Here is a 19,286-nt window from a genome sequence, read left to right as displayed (position 1 = left end):
TTCCATTTAATGCTTTTTCAGAGATACAACTGATATGTTTGCAAATATTTTCTCCCAATTTGTTGCTTGCACTTTCGTATTCTTACATTGTATCTTTTAAAGAACAAAAATGTTTATTTTCTAAAAAGACATACTGAGCTTGTGTTCTGTGACCTTGCTAAATTAAATTATTAGTTCTAATAGCTCTCTTGAAACTTCCTTAAGATTTTATTCATATGAATATATCATGTATATTGCTCAGGGATTTCTATGTAAACAATTGTGGCTTTTGTGAAGAGAAATAATTTTACTCTTTCTTGCTAATGTCTTTTCCTTTTCTTACTTTATTCCATTTAATGGGACCCTTAATGTGATGCTGAATAGCAGTGCCTAGAGTAATATCTCTGCCTTGTTCCCCATCTTAAAGTAAGAGCAATCAGTTTTTCATCATTGAGTATAAAAGCCGCTGGTAATTTTATATAATTTTTGTCAGTGTGAGGATGTTTCTTTGTAGTTTATTGAAAGATTTTACCTTTAGTGGCTGTTGGACGTACAGTGCTTTTCCTACATCTACTGAAATTATTGTATGCTTGCTTGTCTTTTATTTTATCAATATGGTGATTTGCATTGACTGATTTTTTTAGGTAATAAAGTTTGAAGCCCTAGGTTCAAACCCATTGGAGTTACTGGATGTAGTTTCACAGTATTTCCTAAAAAATTTTTGTATCCATGTTCACTGGCATATTGATTTTTAGTTTTCTTTTTTAGTGATGTCTGTGTGTAGATTTAGTATTAATGAGATAAATTAGCTTCTCAAGTGAGTTGGTACATATTTGTTTTCTTCTGTATCCTGAAAATGTTTGTGTAGGATTGCTAATGTTTCTCTAAAATGTTTGATGACATTCAGTAATGAAGCTGCCTGGGCCTGAAGTTTCTTTGAAGGAAGCGTTTTGACTATGAATTAAGTTTCTTTAATTTGTATATGGCAATGCATTATTTTATTTCTATCTTATGTGAATTTTGGTAATTTGTGTTTTTCAAGGATTTGCCAGTTTATGTAAATTGTCAAATTTCTTGGCAGGAAACCTTTCTGTAATATCCCCATATTGTTTTAATGTTTGTAGTTGTCTATAGTTATTTTCATACTTTTATTTCTGATACTAGTAATTAGTATATTCTCTTTTTGTCTTGATCAAGTTTATTGATCTTTTCTGAGACCCTGCTTTTTGTTTCATTTATTTTCTCTAAATTTTATTTATTTTCTGTCCAATTGACATCTGCCCTTATCATTATTTCCTTCCTTGTAATTATTTTGGCTTAATTTTGTTCTTCTTTGTCTAGTTTGTTTATATAAATCTTTAGATCATTGGTTTTGGATCTTTTTTTGCTTCTAATATTTGCATTTGAAGCAAAACTATATTTCCCTAAGTACCTCCTTAGAAGCATCTTGTAAATTTCCATGTCATATATTTATTACATTTAGTTTAATGTGTTTCCTAATTATCGCTTTGGTTTCTTCTTTCACCCAGGGTTATTTAGAAGTGTGTTTTTTAATTTCCAAAAATTTGGAGTTTTCATAATATATATCTTATTTTTATTGATTTCTACTTCCTGTAATGGAGGCCTGATGGTAACACATTCCTTGGTACTTCTTTTAGTTGAAAATGTCTTTATTTTCCCTTCATTATTGAAGGATATTTTCACTGGAAAAAGAAAATATGGTTGACAGGGTTTTTTTTTTCACATAATTTAAATATGTTCTTTTGTTCTCTTCTAGCCTCCATAATCGGAGAAGGCAATGGCACCCCACTCCAGTACTCTTGCCCGGAAAACCCCATGGGTGGAGGAGCCTGGTAGGCTGCAGTCCATGGGGTCGCTAAGAGTCAGACATGACTGAGCGACTTCACTTTCGCTTTTCACTTTCATGCATTGGAGAAGGAAATGGCAACCCACTCCAGTGTTCTTGCCTGGAGAATCCCAGGGATGGGGGAGCCTGGTGGGCTGCTGTCTATGGGGTTGCACAGAGTCGGACACGACTGAAGCGACTTAGCAGCAGCGGCAGCAGCAGCCTCCATACTTCCTGATGAGTAGCTAACTATTAAATGAATCATAATTCTTTTGTACATAATACGCCATTTCCCTTTTGCTACTTACCAGATTTTCTTTATTTACACTTTAAATTGTTAGATTATAAAATGCCCAGACAGGGACTACTTAAATGTTTATTCAGATTGGAGTTTCTTGAGCATCCAGATTCTGTAGATATACATGTTTCATGAAATTGGAGTGAAAAAGATGGCTTAAAGCTCAACATTCAGAAAACGAAGATCATGGCATCCGGTCCCACCACTTCATGGGAAATAGATGGGGAAACAGTGGAAACAGTGTCAGACTTTATTTTTCTGGGCTCCAAAGTCACTGCAGATGGTGACTGCAGCCATGAAATTAAAAGACACTTACTCCTTGGAAGGAAAGTTATGACCAACCTAGATAGCATATTCAAAAGCAGAGACATTACTTTGCCAACAAAGGTTCGTCTAGTCAAGGCTATGGTTTTTCCTGTGGTCACGTATGAATGTGAGAGTTGGACTGTGAAGAAGGCCGAGCGCCGAAGAATTGATGCTTCTGAACTGTGGTGTTGGAGAAGACTCTTGAGAGTCCCTTGGACTGCAAGGAGATCCAACCAGTCCATTCTGAAGGAGATCAGCCCTGGGATTTCTTTGGAAGGAATGATGCTAAAGCTGAAACTCCAGTACTTTGGGCACCTCATGTGAAGAGTTGACTCATTGGAAAAGACTCTGATGCTGGGAGGGATTGGGGGCAGGAGGAGAAGGGGATGACAGAGGATGAGATGGCTGGATGGCATCATTGACTTGATGGACGTGAGTCTGAGTGAACTCCGGGAGTTGGTGTTGGACAGGGAGGCCTGGCGTGCTGCGATTCATGGGGTCGATAAGAGTCGGACACGACTGAGCAACTGATCTGATCTGATCTGATAGACATTTTTCGGAGAAGGCAATGGCACCCCGCTCCAGTACTTTTGCCTAGAAAATCCCATGGATGGAGGAGCCTGGTATGCTGCAGTCCATGGGGTCGCTAGAGTCGGACACGACTGAACGACTTCACTTGCACTTTTCACTTTCATGCATTGGAGAAGGAAATGGCAACCCACTCCAGTGTTCTTGCCTGGAGAATCCCAGGGACGGGAAGCCTGGTGGGCTGCACAGAGTCGGACGTGACTGAAGCAACTTAGCAGCAGCAGCAGCAGTAACATAGACATTTTTGTTCAAATTTATTCTCTTCCCTTTTTTCTATTCTCCTTCAGGGATCTCCATTATATATGCTTTAGTCAAATTGTTATTAACTACCAGGTCTCTGAGAATCTGTTCATTTAAAAAGAACTTTCTTTTTTAGAGTAATGTTAGGCCCAGAGCAAAATTGACTGGAAAGCACAGAATGTCGACTTAAAAATTATTCACAAACCTAAAAGTTGACTGTTATGTTTTATTAGGTGGGGATTTTTAGGACTTCAAACCTGGTGAGAGTTTACCTGTGTATTTTCCATTTTTCTTTAAGTCCCCTCCCGGGGCACTCGATAACTTTTCTTCCCTTCCTACCTGGTTATATGTACATCTTTCTTACAGCCTTGGTTGTACAAGAGTCCTTCTGCCAATTTCCAGTCAGTTTTCAGTAAGAATTATTCCATATGCAGGTGTATTTTTGATATGTTCCATCTTGATCAGTCTCCCCAATGTTTTACCATGAATTTTGGGTGATAATAATGTGTCATTGTAGTCACTGATTGTAACAAATGTAACATTCCGCTTGGGGATGTTGTTAGCTGGTATATTGTCTATTTTTTGTATGTTATGATATTTTGAAATCTTAAAAACCTTTCTCCCTGGGAAGAGAATGCCATCCCACAACATGAGTGTACTGGTTCTTGAACAGCCACAACTAAGGAGAAAACCCACTGGATCTGGGATGCAGAGGGGACCTTGTCCCACAGTGGAGTGAGGGTGGTGCAGCAGCCATTGTGGGCACTTACTCAAGCAATGCATCAGAAGTAGCCCATATCTCTGATGGCAGCTATTCCACAACAACTGGCTTCCTAATACATGCTGAGAGTTCACGCAAGACCCACCTGCTCTGAGGTGGGGCTCTACAGCAGGGCTCCAGCAATGGACGCTGGAGGCAGTGATCAGCTATTAGGGACAAAGGGGACTTGCACCCTAGGCTGCATCTGAGCTGAAGGAAGGGAACAGTTGTGGCTGCCTGTGTAGGCAGCGTATCAGAGATAGCTTGGACCTCTGTCTGTGGCTAACATGAACCAAGAGGGCTTAGTAATATGCATGCAAGCATACTGGAGTGAGTTGCCATGTCCTTCTACAGGGCATGTTCCTGACCCAGGGATCAAACCCATTTCTCTTACATCTCCTGCACTGGCAGGTGGGTGCTTTACCACTAGTGCCACCTGGAAAGCCCTGTCCTCTGTAAGGCTCCTTAAGAGGGAAGGTGGCATTTTTCCATAGGGGCTGTACCAGTTTACATTCCCACCAACAGTGTTGAAAGTTTCCCCTTTCTCCACCCCACTCCAGTATTTATTATTTTTGAATATTTTGATGAGGGTCATTCTGACTGGTGTGAGACCATACCTCATTGTTGTTTTGATTACATTTCTCTAATAATTAGTGCTGTTAGGCATGTTTTCATATGTCTATTGGCCATCTGTATGTCTTCTTTGGAGCCTTATTTATTTTTATTGTTGAATTGTAAGACTTTGTATTTTTTATAATAGCCCTTTGTGTGTCTTCCCAGTGTGATTTATGTTCTCATAAATTCTCTTGTGTTCATTTTTTAAAAGTGCTTTCTGGGAATTTCTTGGTGATACAGTGGTTAGAACTCTGCATTCTCACTGCTAAGGGCCCACTTTCAATCTTTGATCACAGAACTAAGATCCCACAAGCCATGTGGCCCCCCAGAAAAGTCAAAAAAGTCATTTACAGATGTTCTGCAGATTATATAATTTCTATTGATGTTTCTTCAAGTTTATAGATTCTTTTGTCAATGCCATTCTGTTTTAAGTCGATATAGGGAATATGATTTTAAATCTCTAATATTTTTTGACTTCACAATTTCCACTTTAAAAACATTTCTATTTATTTGATAAGGTTTACTATGTTTTTGTTATTTGTGACTATGCAGCTTTGCACTATTGAGGAACCCACTGATCTTACAAAGATCACTTAGCCTAGTAAAACAAAACACTCATCAGAGAAAATAAAAGAGTACAGGGTGTTCAGGGCTTAGTAGTCATAATATCTTGGATAGAAATTAAATTCATATGAGGTAAGGAGACTTAGGAAAATGTGATTCCTTTTTAAAAGAAGATAATCCCCAAGATCAATGATGAAATTAATAAACAAATATTTTTAAGGAGCTGTAATTATCATCCTATCAGATATAATCCCTCAGTCCTAATTCCTTGTAAGATCACTGGGTTCAAACTGAAAACTGTTTCTTATATAGCAAATGAGTTCATATATTAGTTCATATAATAGTTCTTATTATTCTTCTTTCAGTTTGAGTATACTCTGCACATGTGCGGTTGTAGCATCAGAGTTATTAGGAGATAAAAAGATATACTCTCTGGATATTTGCTTTCTAGGTTCATTGATCTCTCTTTCCAATGTTATGGTTACTACAGACTCAATCTTCTTGTTCCCAGAAAGGTCAGAAAGCCTTGTGTTTTCTCTGTAGAGCACCAACTAAACAGGGAATTCAATCTGTACATCTGCCTTTATCAGTTCAGGGACCCTCTAGCAAAATCTTTCTGCTTTTTTCACTTCCCTGTGACTTTTATTTGGGTCCAGACTTTATAGTTTTTATTGGAGAAGTTGTTACCCAATTATTATCATGTACTTGGTCATTTTTCTTTCTTTCTTTTTATATTAGATATTTATTTAAATCCATTCTACCTTGGACACGTTGTATAATACATTTTATTTCTTATCCATTTTTCAATTTCATTCCTGAGTTGGATCGCCTCTCATTTCTTTTTGTTTGTATGTTTGTTTGCAACTGAGGTTTTGAATTTCTGATTATAGGTTTTATTTCATATATGAAATTTACTTTTTCTGAATGTTAAATTCATATTAGAATACTCATTGGGGTTTTCCTGGTGGCTCAGATGGTAAAGAATCCACCTGCAATGCAGGAGACCTGGGTTCAATCTCTAGATTGGGAAGATCCCTTGGAGAAAGAAATGGCTACCCACTCCAGTATTCTTGCCTGGGAAATCCCATGGTCAGAGGAGCCTGGCAGGCTACAGTCCATGGGATAGTTTTTAGTGCTTCATGTTTTATCTTGTTTTTGTTTATGTTTCCAGATAGGTTTTACTAGCTGGAATAATCAGATTATCACTTTCTTCTTTTTAAAATAGTTTCATACTGATACATTTGTGTTTTCTCTTTGAAATGTCTTAATTCTTCAGGACCAGCAATATTTGATATGTTTAAGGCAGTTTATGCATTAGGTTTCTAATTTTAAATGAAGCACTTTTTAGAAAAATCTATGACATATTTGTATGCAGGTGAAAGGGCTTGATTTTGTCATTTACTTTTGTTTCTCTAGGATCCTTAAATTACCCTCACCTTTTCATTTTTTTCCCCCTTCTTCTCCCTGTTTCATTTTCTTTCTCTCCTGTGAAGCATCCAAAGAATGCATTCCTCTTCCAAGTTGCATCTTTTTTCTTGCAGAAGTGATGTTTTCCCAAGACTGCCACTTTTGGTTCCACACGTTTCTGTGACCATTTCTTAAAATTCACCACCATCCAATTCCCTGAAATATTGGTTTTCAGATCTAATTGTTTCCTCTCTCATAAAGGAACTTTCTTTTTCCAGAGGTGATATTTTTCTGGTTTTACTTCTGCTCTCTTCATTCCCAGCTCCTTTCTTCTATTCTCCATATGCTCTGTCTGATATTCTATTCTACCCTGCCTTGGGCCCTGAATATGGTTGACTGGTTTAGAATGCTTAGTTCATAGTCACAAGTATTTTCAAAGTTATTATTGTTCAGTCGTTAAGTCGTGTTTGACTCTTTGTGACCCCATGGACTGCAGCATGTCAGAGTTTGCTGTCCTTCACTGTCTCCTGGAGTTTGCTCAAACTCATATCCGTGAGTCAGTGATACCAAAAATTGTACTAGTCTCTAAATCTTAACTAAATTGTAGACAAGGGATATAGAGAATTTAGTTTATTCCTCTTGTTTATCTGTATGTTTTTCTGATGATAATATAAAGATTCAGATTTTGGTATCTGAATTTATTCTATGGGAAACCGAAAATTCCTCAACTACTGTTTTTTGATAATATGTGAAAAGACAGTAGTGTGCCTATGAAAATATATTTATCCTGATATTTTTCATTTTGTTAAAATGATATGTAGCATTTTATCACTATGATATGGTGATGTAAGAATATTTTACTGCCCTACATTAAGGCAGAATTGTTAACACTACTCCAATGTGATCAAACTCTCATTGCAATGTACTTATCAAAATGGAAAGATTTTTAAAGTTCTAATTATGGTCTCTGTCATTTCCAGGTCGAAGAGAATAATATTCCTAAACCTTGTTTATTATTATGCTCTTTTTATAGAATAATTAAAATGCAAAATTTATATAGCAAGCCCATTTGGTAATTGCCATCATGTTTCACAACAAATCAGTTAAATTTTAATTATATGGAACTTACATATTGAGAAGGAAATAATCTATTTTTTGTTAGTACTAGGCCTTTTATTCTGCCATCTGTGCTCAGCAAATCATAAAAACTGGAGAGGGTCTCTGAGCTCTTCTTAAAAGATTCCACTGCAAAGTCCATGTTCTTTATAACTACCTTTACCATCAGCTTGTTCACTTTAGAACATTTACACAGTTTGCTTAACATATGATAATTTATTCAGTATCTGTCTGCTTGGTCTCTCCTGAAATTTCTCACTAACTGAGAAAACAGTATAAACCAATTAAGAATCTAGATAACAAGAGCCCTGTTTAATTAACTCTGTGGAAATCATTTGAAAGATTCCCTTAACAAAATGATTGTGACCAAGTGAAATGTATATTTGTTCTGCTTTTTACAACAAAATTAATTTGTATGCCTTCTCTGAGGCCATGTTTTAGCTTCTCATCTTAAAAGTCCTTGCTATGTTGTCAGTGCACAATAAAAGTCCAATAGTATAACAGTAATAGAAAAACAGGTGAAATATTGAAACAGGGCACTGTAGTCTACTTTCTCATTAGGTTATATAGCAAAAAATAGATTTATTCATTTATTGGGGAAACATTTATTGATGCTCTAATAATGTGTCATGCATTTCAAGGACCTATAAATACACAGAGGAAAAACAGACTCTACTATCTAGTAGGAAGAGAAAGATGCAAAACTCAAAATGATCCTGTTGTAGTGTCAGGTTAAGAGGGATGCAAACTGTGCTATGGGGGCACAGAGGAACCCATCCTAAGGGTTAGCACAAGCCTCAGTGAGCTGAATAACCCCTCTACTAGGTGTCTTTTTTTGTGCAGGACAACTTTCTTAACTAGGTGTGGTGGCTGTAGAACCAGACTTGATGTCCAACAAATGCTATGGGATTATAAAACAGGTTCCATCAACATTACATTTTCCTGTACTTGGAGAATATTTGACTTAATATAGAAGCGGTTAGGGAAATTAAACTATGTTTAGAGAGAATTGCACTGTCTTATGCCTGCTCTAGCATGAGGCAAAGGAGGACTCCTAAGTCTTAAGCAAGTGAGAGACAGGCTTCAGGGTACCGATGAAAGAATTTGAAAAGTGTTTATGAAGTTTGTGAGACATAAGACTGTTACTTGCCTGAGAAAGCTAAAGGTAAGAAACTAAGTGGTACCACTTGCTCGAGGCCATAAAATAAATAGAAAGGCTCCATTCATAGCAGGTTGAACTTCCTCTGAAAGTGAGGTAAAGGTACATGTTTTTAAGAAGTAATTGTGCAGCTTTTTTTTAAAGAAAATCAGCCTGGTGATTCTTAGAAGTGACAATGGTGGACTGATCTTACTCCAGTATTGCAATGAAACTCAAAGCTCATCAGAGAAAGCAGAAGATTTTAAGAAATCAGTTTAAAAGAGAGGCATTTTCTCATTAAAAGATCTACATTGAGAGGTCCCTTTTATGGAATTTCCAAAAAGAACCCCACAAGTGAAAAACCAATAATATTACTTCTCTGTGTTCAGAGGACCACAGTGCCAGTTTAACATTTTTTTTTTTTTTGCATTTTATATTTATTCCTTACTAAAACTTTGTAGGAAACAGAAGTCTCAGAAAGTGAGCAAGGAAGAGACAAATTAGAAAATAGAGTAGTCCTGTATTATGTCCATTTCCCCCAATTCCAGGTTTCTGGTTTGGGTCAGGTCCTACTTGGGAGAGGGGAGAAAATTTAAATTAGAACATAGAGTTTTAACTATGACACTGGACTGAACTAAAATAATGTAACTATTATGTTGGATTAGACTCTTGATGTTAAAACTCAAAACTCTTGATGTTAAAATTTGCTTATGAGCCAAGAGGAACAAAAAGCCTCTGGAACATATGTGAGTATCCAACAAGGATTGGAAAAAGAGAAACAACCCCAGACTAAGTTTTAAAGGGCAATAGAAAATATGATAAAGTTAGTTTCTTCTTACAACCTATTGATTGAGCCTTGGTCATTCAATAAACTAGCCAAGAAAAAAGTCAGAACACCCAGTCTGACAAAATGGTATCTAAGTATTATGTGTTTGTGTTTTAATTTGTGAAGTATTTTTTATGAAAAGTCTTACACTAAAATATAAATTTTGATTTTTGTATTTTTTGAAATATATGTATTTTTAAATGCATTTTAATATTCATATAATGCATAGTCATCAAAAGTTTTTTGATTCACAGAAAGAGAAAGGAGAGATAGCCACAATCCAACCCCTTTTTATATTTTGATATAAGTCCTTTCAGTTATTTTAGGTATGTTTTCTTCATTTGTTTCTAATGTATTTATACATATATTAGAGAAAAATTTTTTCCTGATTTTTTTCCACTGAATTTTGAAATAAAAAGCATTTTCAATGTTATTGCCATTTCTTTGAACCAACATGTTTTCCTTTACTATGGTTTATGCTTGATACATTAAGATGCATAGATTCTAATTACACAGTTCATTGAGTTTTTATAATATTCATGTAACCACCAACCAAAACAAGATAAAGAACATTTCCTTTTCCTTGAAAGTTCCCTGTGACCCTTTAATATTCCCTACTGAGTAACCATTGTTTGGAATTTCCCACTAAAGATTGGTGGTGTTCATACAAATCCAATCATAAAATTTATATTCCATTTTGTCTGTTTTTTTATGCTTAATGTATTTTGAAGATTAATCCATGTTGTTGTTTGCTGTTGTTGTTTAGTCACTAAGTTGTGTGCAACTCCATGGACTGTAGCCTACCAGGCTCTTCTGTCCATGGGATTTCCCAGACAAGAATATTGGTGTGGGTTGCCATTTCCTTCTCCAGAGGATCTTCCCGATCCAGGAATGCAACCTGCATCTTCTCCTCCTTGTGTGTTGCAGGCAGATTCTTTACCACTGAGCCATCTGGGAAGCCTGTTGTGTGTATCAGAAGTTAATTTCTTTTTGTTGCTGAATAATATTCCAATGTGTGACTACTTCACAATTTGCTTATCCATTTCCTTGTTGATAGTTGGATTCTTTCTATTTTTTGGCTATTAAGAACAAGGCTACTCTGAATGTCATTGTAGAAATCCTTTTTCATTTCAAGAGAAATGAAATATAATTATAGAGGCAAAAGTAGTTAATGATTTAAATTTCTTAGAAACTGCCAATATTTTATCTCAAAATATTTTTGATGTTTTTGATATCACTAGCAAGATTTGAGAGTTTCTTACTGATAAACTTTACCTCTTATCGATAGTTTTATATTATTGTTTTTCTCAGTCTTTTTAACTTTAACCTTTCATTTCAAAATAATTATAAACTCACAGTAAGTTGCAAAAAGAATAAATACAATGCTATGAACCTTTCACCCAGCTTCCTCAAATGGTAATATCTTACATAATGCTGTGTAATATCAAAATTATAAATTAACATTTTTGCAGTACTGTTAAGTAGATTATGGATCTTATTCAATTTCCCTAGTTTTATAGGCACTCACTTGAATGTGCATGTGCATGCACATGTGTATATAAAGTTCTATGCAGTCATATCCCATGAGTTATGACAAGATACAAAAGTGTTCCATAACCACAATAAAGTGGTTATGGAACCACTTTATTGTGTTATAACACAATAAACCTCTGTGTTACACTTTATTAATAGAACCCTTCTATGTACCCCAGCATTATGCTTTAGCAACCACTGATATGGGGGCTTCCCTCATAGCTCAGTTGGTAAAGGATCTGCCTGTAATGCAGGAGACCCCGGTTTGAGTCCTCAGTTGGGAAGATCCACTGGGAAAGGGATAGGGCTATCCACCCCAGTATTCCTGGGCTTCCTTTGTGGCTCAGCTGGTTAAGAATCTACCTGCAATGTGGGAGACCTGGGTTCCATCCCTGAATTGGGAAGATCCCCTGGAGAAGGGAAAGGATAACCACTAACCTGCTCTCAATCTCTATAATTTTGCCATTTAAAATATATAAATTGTGACCTTTTGAGATTGGGTTTCTCACTAAGCATAAATGCCCTTGAGATGCATTTGAGTTGTATGTGTCAACAGTTGGTTTTATTTTATTGATGAATATTATTCCATAATATGGATATGACAGGTTATTTATTAAAGGGTAGCAGAATATGCTATTCTGAAATATGCCACTTTGGCATAAGGATTATTTTGAGCTAAAACTACTTGAAAAACAGCAGATGTAAGAAGAGCACGCTAATCTTACATTTTTCTTCCTGAAAACAGGAGATAAAAATTCCCCTGTGAAAGGTGCCCTCCCTATACCAAGTTAAATGAAGCACCCTTTGACGGGTGATAAAGCCATGGAAATTCTGTAAAACCAGACCTTGTTAAAATATTTATTATCTACCTTTAGCCTCTCCACATAGTTTAGTTACTTTTCCCAGATTGCATCTCTTTGTTCAACTCACTATAAAAGCACATAAGTTTTGCCATTTCTTTGGGTCTTCATTATCTTTGAAGGCTTCTGTGTCACATAAAATTTCCATTAATTTGTATACTTTTCTCCTGTTAATCTTTTTTATGTCAATTTAGTTCTCAGGCCTAGCCAAAAAACCTATATACCTCCCATATATGATTCAAACTGTTGAAGGAAATCTGGGCTGGTTCCAGTTTTTGTGTCATAAATAGACATGTGAAATTACATATATAGATTTCTGGGTGAATGTGAGTTTAACTTTCATTTCCCAGGAATAAATGCCCAAGATTGCAATTACTAATTTGTGTGATGACTATATAGTTTTATAAGAAACCACCAAACTATTTTTCAGCTTGGCTGTACCATTTTACTTTCCCACCAGCAAGACATGCATGGTTGTTTCTCTACATCCTCAACAGCATTTGCTATTATCTTTTTTTTTTTTTTTTTTTTTTTAATTTTGCCTGCCAGGCTCCTCTGTCCATGGGGATTCTCCAGGCAAGAATATTGGAGTGGGTTGCCATGCCCTGGGATTCAACCCAGGGATCAAACCCAGGTCTCCCAAATTGCAGGCAGCTTCTTTATCTTCTGAGCCACCTTAGCTATTCTAATAGGTGATGTCGAATGTTTTTTCATATCCTTATTTGCCATCCATACATATTCTTCAGTTTGAAGTCTTTTTACATCTTTTACAAATTATCTAATTGGATGTTTTTGGTTTTATTGCTGAATTAAAGAAAAATAAAACTTTTTTTATTTTATATTAGAAGTACAGCCAATTACAGTGTTGTGATAGTTTCAGATTCACAGCAAAGTGACCCAGAAAATTGATGAGTTATGGTAGGTGTATATTCAAATTTTTAAGAAACTACCAAATTATTTTCCAGTGTTTGTAGCATTTTGTACTCCTACCAATATTGTAATAGTGTTCTAGTTGCTCTACATTCTTACAGACTCATAGTGAAGCTTTTAAATATAAGCCATTCAAATTTGAGTGTAATATTTCCTCCTTATGGTTTTACATTGTATTTCTTAAATGGCTAATTACATTAAATACCTTTTCATGAGTTTATTTGCCATTTGTACATCTTCTTTGATGAAGTATCTGTTAAAATACTTCTACTTTTAATTAGGTTGTCTTTTTATAATTGAGTTGAAGTTTTTTGTATTTTCAGATACACGTCCTTTGTCAGATATAATTTGCAAATATTTCTCCTACTCTAAATTTCTTTTTCCTGTTTCTTTTGAAGGATAAAGGGTTTTTCCCCAATTTTGAAAATGTTAAATTTGTTGATCTTTTAAATTATGTGAAGGTTTCTGTTTTTATCTTTTCTATTTTATCTTTATCTGTTTATACCTTAAGATGTCCTATATTTATATCTATGATGCAATTCAAATAAAATTTTGTATGTGATATGAGGTAAAATTGGTAGGCCATAAGAGTTTCCAATTATTTGTTCTGTTGTTATTTTGTGGTTGTTTCAGAGTTTACAGTGTCCTTCTTTAACTTATTATGATCTTCAAGTCATATTTTATTATTTCATGTTTAGTATAAGAACCTTACAATAGCAGATTTCCATTTTCTCCTTGTAGCTTTTGAGCAATTGTCATACATTTTACATCTTCATTTCTTATAACCCCCATAATACATTGTAATTGATTTGCTTAAAATAATCAGTTAGATATTTAAAGCAAAACATTTTTTATATATACTCACATATTAATCATTTTCATGCTTTTCATTACTTCTATTGGGTTGGCTAAATGTTCGTTCAGGTTTTTGTACGATGTTACAGAAAAACCAAAACGAACTTTTTGGCCAAACCAATACTATTTGTAGATTCAGATTTCTGTCTGGTTTCAGTTTCCTTTTGCCTCAAGGACCTCTTTTATTGTTTCCTATAATTTAGATCTGCTGGTGATGAAATCTTTCAACTTTTGTATGTCTGACAAAAATTTTTCATTATAATTTTTGAAAGATATTTTCACTCGTGATAAATTCCAGTTTTTCAGGTCTTTAAAAAAAAATTTTAGTACAATGCTCTATAACCTTCTACTTTGCCTTTTCCCAAAGAGAAGTTTGCTGCCATTGTATATTTCTCTTAAGTGAGATCATTTTCCTGTAATCTTAGAAAAGGAAGATATATACTTTCCTAGTTTCTCAAATTCTAAGATTCCCGTCTTTGTTGTCTTCATGAAGTGCTACAATAATGTGGCTTTTTTTCACTGCTAATATTTGAACATTTGTGCCTTCTCCCTGGTTCACATGTTTGAAATCCTAACCTCAAGGGTGATGGCATTAGTTAGGTGGATCCCTTGTGTGGTGATTAGTGTATGAGAGCAGAATCCTCATGAATGGAACTGGTACCCTTATAGAGGATCAACTAAGTTCCCTAGCCACTTCTGCCATTTGAGGATATAACAGAAGTCTGCAACCAGGAAGCGAGCTCTCACCATATTATGCTGATACTCTGATCTGGGGCTTAAAGCCTGCAAAACTGTGAACAATTGACTTCTGTTGTGGGTTTTTTGTTGTTGTTGTTGTTAGTTTTTTTTTTTTTTTTTTTTTTTTTTTTTTTTTAATTTTAGGTAGCAGGCCGAATGGACTCACACACTAGGATTATACCTTATCTGCTCCTTTCCCCCATATTGATTTCGACTTCAGTTTACTTTTCCCTGATGTTTCAATGGCCTTACATTATACTCTCAGTAGTTTCTCCTCCAAGTGGGAGAAATTGATATTTGGTTGTTTTATTTTGACTTCATAGTACAAGAGAATATCTTTCATCATCAGACCTTTATTATGTACTCATGCAAGGAGGATTGAAACAGAGGTTAAAGTTTAATGTAGAATAAGTCTTTGAGTCTGCTATCTTACATGTTGGAATGTGCAATATTTATATAACTTGTAGAGTTTGAGGTTCCCCTTTTATACCATAAAAAGAAAAATGAAGAACTATTTGCTTGCCTGATGTGTAATATAACTAGGAGTAAGATCTAGATTCTTATTTCCAAATTTGAAGTGATTTCCATCATGTGAAACAAAAAAAACACAACTACTTTCAATACCTGCCTCTCTCTCTCCTCGCCCTGCCCCAGAGTATATTTTGAGTACAAAATCATGTGTCCCTCTTTTTTGAGATCTATAGTTCTTCTATTTTATAAATTTTAGTTTCTGTTAATATCTCCATATATTGGTCATTTTCCTATCTCAGACAGAATCAGTTTACCCCTTGAGGTGGCTCTATCAGTTCATAGAGTGTTAAAATACTATGTGTTTGATTTTCTAGATCTCATTATTGGAAACATGGGCAATCACAAAAAAGTTTCAATTAATAGCAATAGAAATATAGAAGATAATTGCTGAAATTATATTAGAAATCTGATCTAAATTTCTCATTTAACTGATGAATAAAGCCAGGTCAAGCATGTGTTACCAGTCATCTGAACCAGAGGTTGGTCTGCCTCATGCTTAGCTTGTGACTCTTTCAGCTACATTTGATCCCCTCCCCTCTGCCTACAATATGGGAGACCTGGGTTCGATCCCTGGATTGGGAAGAACCCCTGGAGGAGGGCATGGCAACCCACTTCAGTACTTTTGCCTGGAAAATCCCATGGATGGAGGAGCCTGGTAGGCTGCAGTCCATGGGTTCGCTGAGAGTCGGACATGACTGAGCAACTTCACATTCACTTTTCACTTTCATGCATTGGAGAAGAAAATGGCAACTCGCTCCAGTATTCTTGCCTGGAAATCCCATGGATGGAGGAGCCTGGTGGGCTGCTGTCCATGGGGTCGCACAGAGTCGGACACGACTGACGTGACTTAGCAGCAGCAGCAGCAGCCATCCAAAATTCAATAGAAATTTAATCTTCTCACAGCCTATTTACCACTGATTTCACCTTTAAAACAAACAATTCTATATGATTGCACTAAGATTTGCATTTGTCATGAGGCAAAGTAAATGGCAGTAAATTATATTTTACATTTGGAGAGCTAATTATTACTATATTATAATATAAAATTAAAAGATGATTATACTTCTGAGATGAATGTAGATTTAATCTAACTTCTGAAATGTGTTTATGCTTATAAGTATTGATAATTTTCATAAATATGAAAAAGCAAATGACTATTCAGTTGCAAGAGCAAAGAAATTAACTGTCAGTTTTCAGATTCATTCTCCACCATGAAAACTCTGGAAGTAATTTTAAAAATCAGAACATATAATTCAAATATGTTGGCTGGTAGGTGCTGTCAACCAGAGAACCAACTTATGATTGTCACATTTAAATTGCCAATTTATTCCCACTGGATACTCTCTAGTAACAGGTTATTTGTACATCTGTTGATAGATAATCACTCAATCATCATTTGGGGCACTAGTCTACCAGATGGTGAATAATCCTGATATAAGATAAATTTTCAAAGCACATATTAGAATTAGAATTTAGAAAGCTGCCATTTGTTTTAGTTTAGTGTTTTGGCATTCAACATAGTTTCATTTTGTGAAAACCAGATTGTAGATATTTGTCACTCTCCTTGTAGGTGTCAATATTACTATATCAGCAAATAACTGTTTAGAAGTTCCTTGATGATGGTGATAAATTATGTTGGAAATTTCAAATCATAACTGAAAGGATGATACGATATCATTTTGTTGGAAAGGATTTTGAAAGGTAATTTATATTCATTCCCTAGCCTTGAACTAAGCCTCAGTCACCTTAATCCATCCCTAAACTTGTTTTTAGTCTCCTAGAAGTGGACATTTTTGCTTCCCTCTAGATATAATTCTAAAATACAGGATTTAAAAAAGAGATAACCTCAAGGCAAACAAAAACAATCGTTATTTGGTTCTTTTTGTCATTAAGTCATGTCTAACTCTGTGACCCCCATGGACTGTAGCCCACCATGCTCTTCCGTCCATGGAATTCTCCAGGCAGGAATACTGGAGTTGACAGCCATTTCCTTTTCCAGGTGATCTTCATGACCCAGGGATCAAACCCAAATCTCCTGCATTGCAGGCAGCTTCTTTACCATCTGAGCTACCATGGAAGCCCCTAACAAGTAAATAATAATACCTAAAACTTGAGCAGCAATTTAAATTTTACCAAGTGATTTCTAACAATATTAATATTATTCCCAGTTTATAGAAAAGAGGGTCAGTAATTTGCACCCTACCCAAGTCATAGCAGCAATATATATATTATATATACATATGTGTATAGTGTGTGTGTATATATTTATATATGTATGTATGCATGCTACCTAGTTTTGAGCTGTAGAGAATATAATCTATAATCTATTTAAAGTATCTAGCATTTTAGCGGAGAAGGCAATGGCAACCCACTCCAGTACTCTTGCCTGGGAAATCCCACAGATGGAGGAGCCTGGTAGGCTACAGTCCATGGGGTCACGAAGAGTTGGACAGGACTGAGCAACTTCACTTTCACTTTTCACTTTCATGCACTGGAGAAGGAAATGGCAACCCACTCCAGTATGCTTGCCTGGAGAATCCCAGGGAGGGGAGCCTGGTGGGCCGCCATCTATGGGGTCGCACAGAGTCGGACACGAGTGACGTGACTTAGCAGCAGCAGTAGCAGCAGCATTTTAACCCAAGTCTTTTGTCTCACATCCTATTCTCTTTCATTTAACCACTAAGAATTCTTAGTGGTTCTTGTTTCTTGTTTCTAGAATTCTTGTTTCTCTAAAAATATCTGCTGTAAAGGATCTAAATAATTTCTGCGGCTACATCTATGTGAGGCTGCTGCTGCTGCTGTCACGTCAGTCGTGTCCGACTCTGTGCGACCCCATAGACGGCAGCCCACCAGGCTCCCCCGTCCCTGGGATTCTCCAGGCAAGAACACTGGAGTGGGTTGCCATTTCCTTCTCCGATGCATGAAAGTGAAAAGTGAAAGTAAAGTCGCTCAGTCGTGTCCTACTCTTCGCGGACCCCATGGACTGCAGCCTACCAGGCTCCTCCGTCCATGGGATTTTCCAGGCAAGAGTACTGGAGTGGGGTGCCATTGCCTTCTCCGCTATGTGAGGCTACAGACTCTTATTCCCTCTAAGTCATATCATATCCTGCAAAAGTGGCTTGAATGGCCATCCTCCATGGTCACACATCACACTTTATATACTCTAACTTAGTTAGTTAGTTTAGTTGCTCAGTCGTGTCCAATTTTTTGCGACTCCATGGACTACATCACTGAAGGCTTCCCTGTCCATCACTAACTCCCAGAGCTTGGTCAAATGCATGTCCATTGAGTCGGTGATGGCATCCAGGCATCTTATCCCCTGTCATCCCCTTCTCCTGCCTTCAATCTTTCCCAGCATCAGGGTCTTTTCCAATGAGTCAGTTCTTCACGTCAGGTAGCCAAAGTATTGGAGGTTCAGCTTCAGCATCAGTCCTTCCAATGAATATTCAGGACTGATTTCTTTAGGATGGACTGGTTAGATCTTGCAGTCCAAGGGACTCTCGAGTCTTCTCCAACACTAGGTCTTCTCCAACACTACAGTTCAAAAGCATCAATTCTAACTTACCTTTAAAAGTACTCTAACTTACCTTTAATTATTTCCTGGCATTTGTAATTGGCATCTAATATTTGCTGTTTGTCCAACTACAACATAGGCACCTTTTGTTTCCCTTGTTCATTCCATAGCTCTAATACCTGATGTTATTCCTGGTACATAGCAGATGCTGTATTTTAAAATCTGTGCTTAATGAATAAATAAATCTAATTAGCTTTCAATAATGGTGTTAGGTTGGATGCTTCTAAAGAGTTTATATGTCTAACCTCTCTCAACAGTGGTTATAGGACTTAATTGATACTGATTTCCTAATAAATGAATAATCTATTCTGTTTCTTCTGCAGCTGCTGCTAAGTCACTTCAGTCATGTCCGATTCATTGCCCTACCAGTTGTTCAGATGTTCATTCAATATTCAGGCATTATAAATTTAGGGTCTAATTATTTGTGAAATGTAAGTCAACAATTTAGTTGTCATGTGATTAAGTTTTCTGATGATTAATGAGTTTTAGTAACCTGCCAAAACAGAGGGAAGATCACCTGTAGAAGGGCCAGGCAACCCACTCCAGTATTCTTGCCTGAAGAATCCCATGGTCAGAGGATAC

At 36.2% G+C, this 19,286-nt stretch overlaps 1 long non-coding RNA gene across 2 annotated transcripts in view; it reads left to right on the top strand.

Moving 5' to 3' along the window:
- The window catches only part of LOC123331783, a 410,805-nt gene that overhangs the window by 181,028 nt on the left and 210,491 nt on the right, over positions 1 to 19,286 (top strand). The gene's annotated exons all lie outside the window — the stretch shown is intronic.

The sequence above is a fragment of the Bubalus bubalis genome, chromosome X (genome assembly GCF_019923935.1).
Source record: "Bubalus bubalis isolate 160015118507 breed Murrah chromosome X, NDDB_SH_1, whole genome shotgun sequence".
In the NCBI taxonomy this organism is placed as follows: domain Eukaryota; kingdom Metazoa; phylum Chordata; class Mammalia; order Artiodactyla; family Bovidae; genus Bubalus; species Bubalus bubalis.
This window is presented reverse-complemented; position numbering and strand designations above follow the sequence as displayed.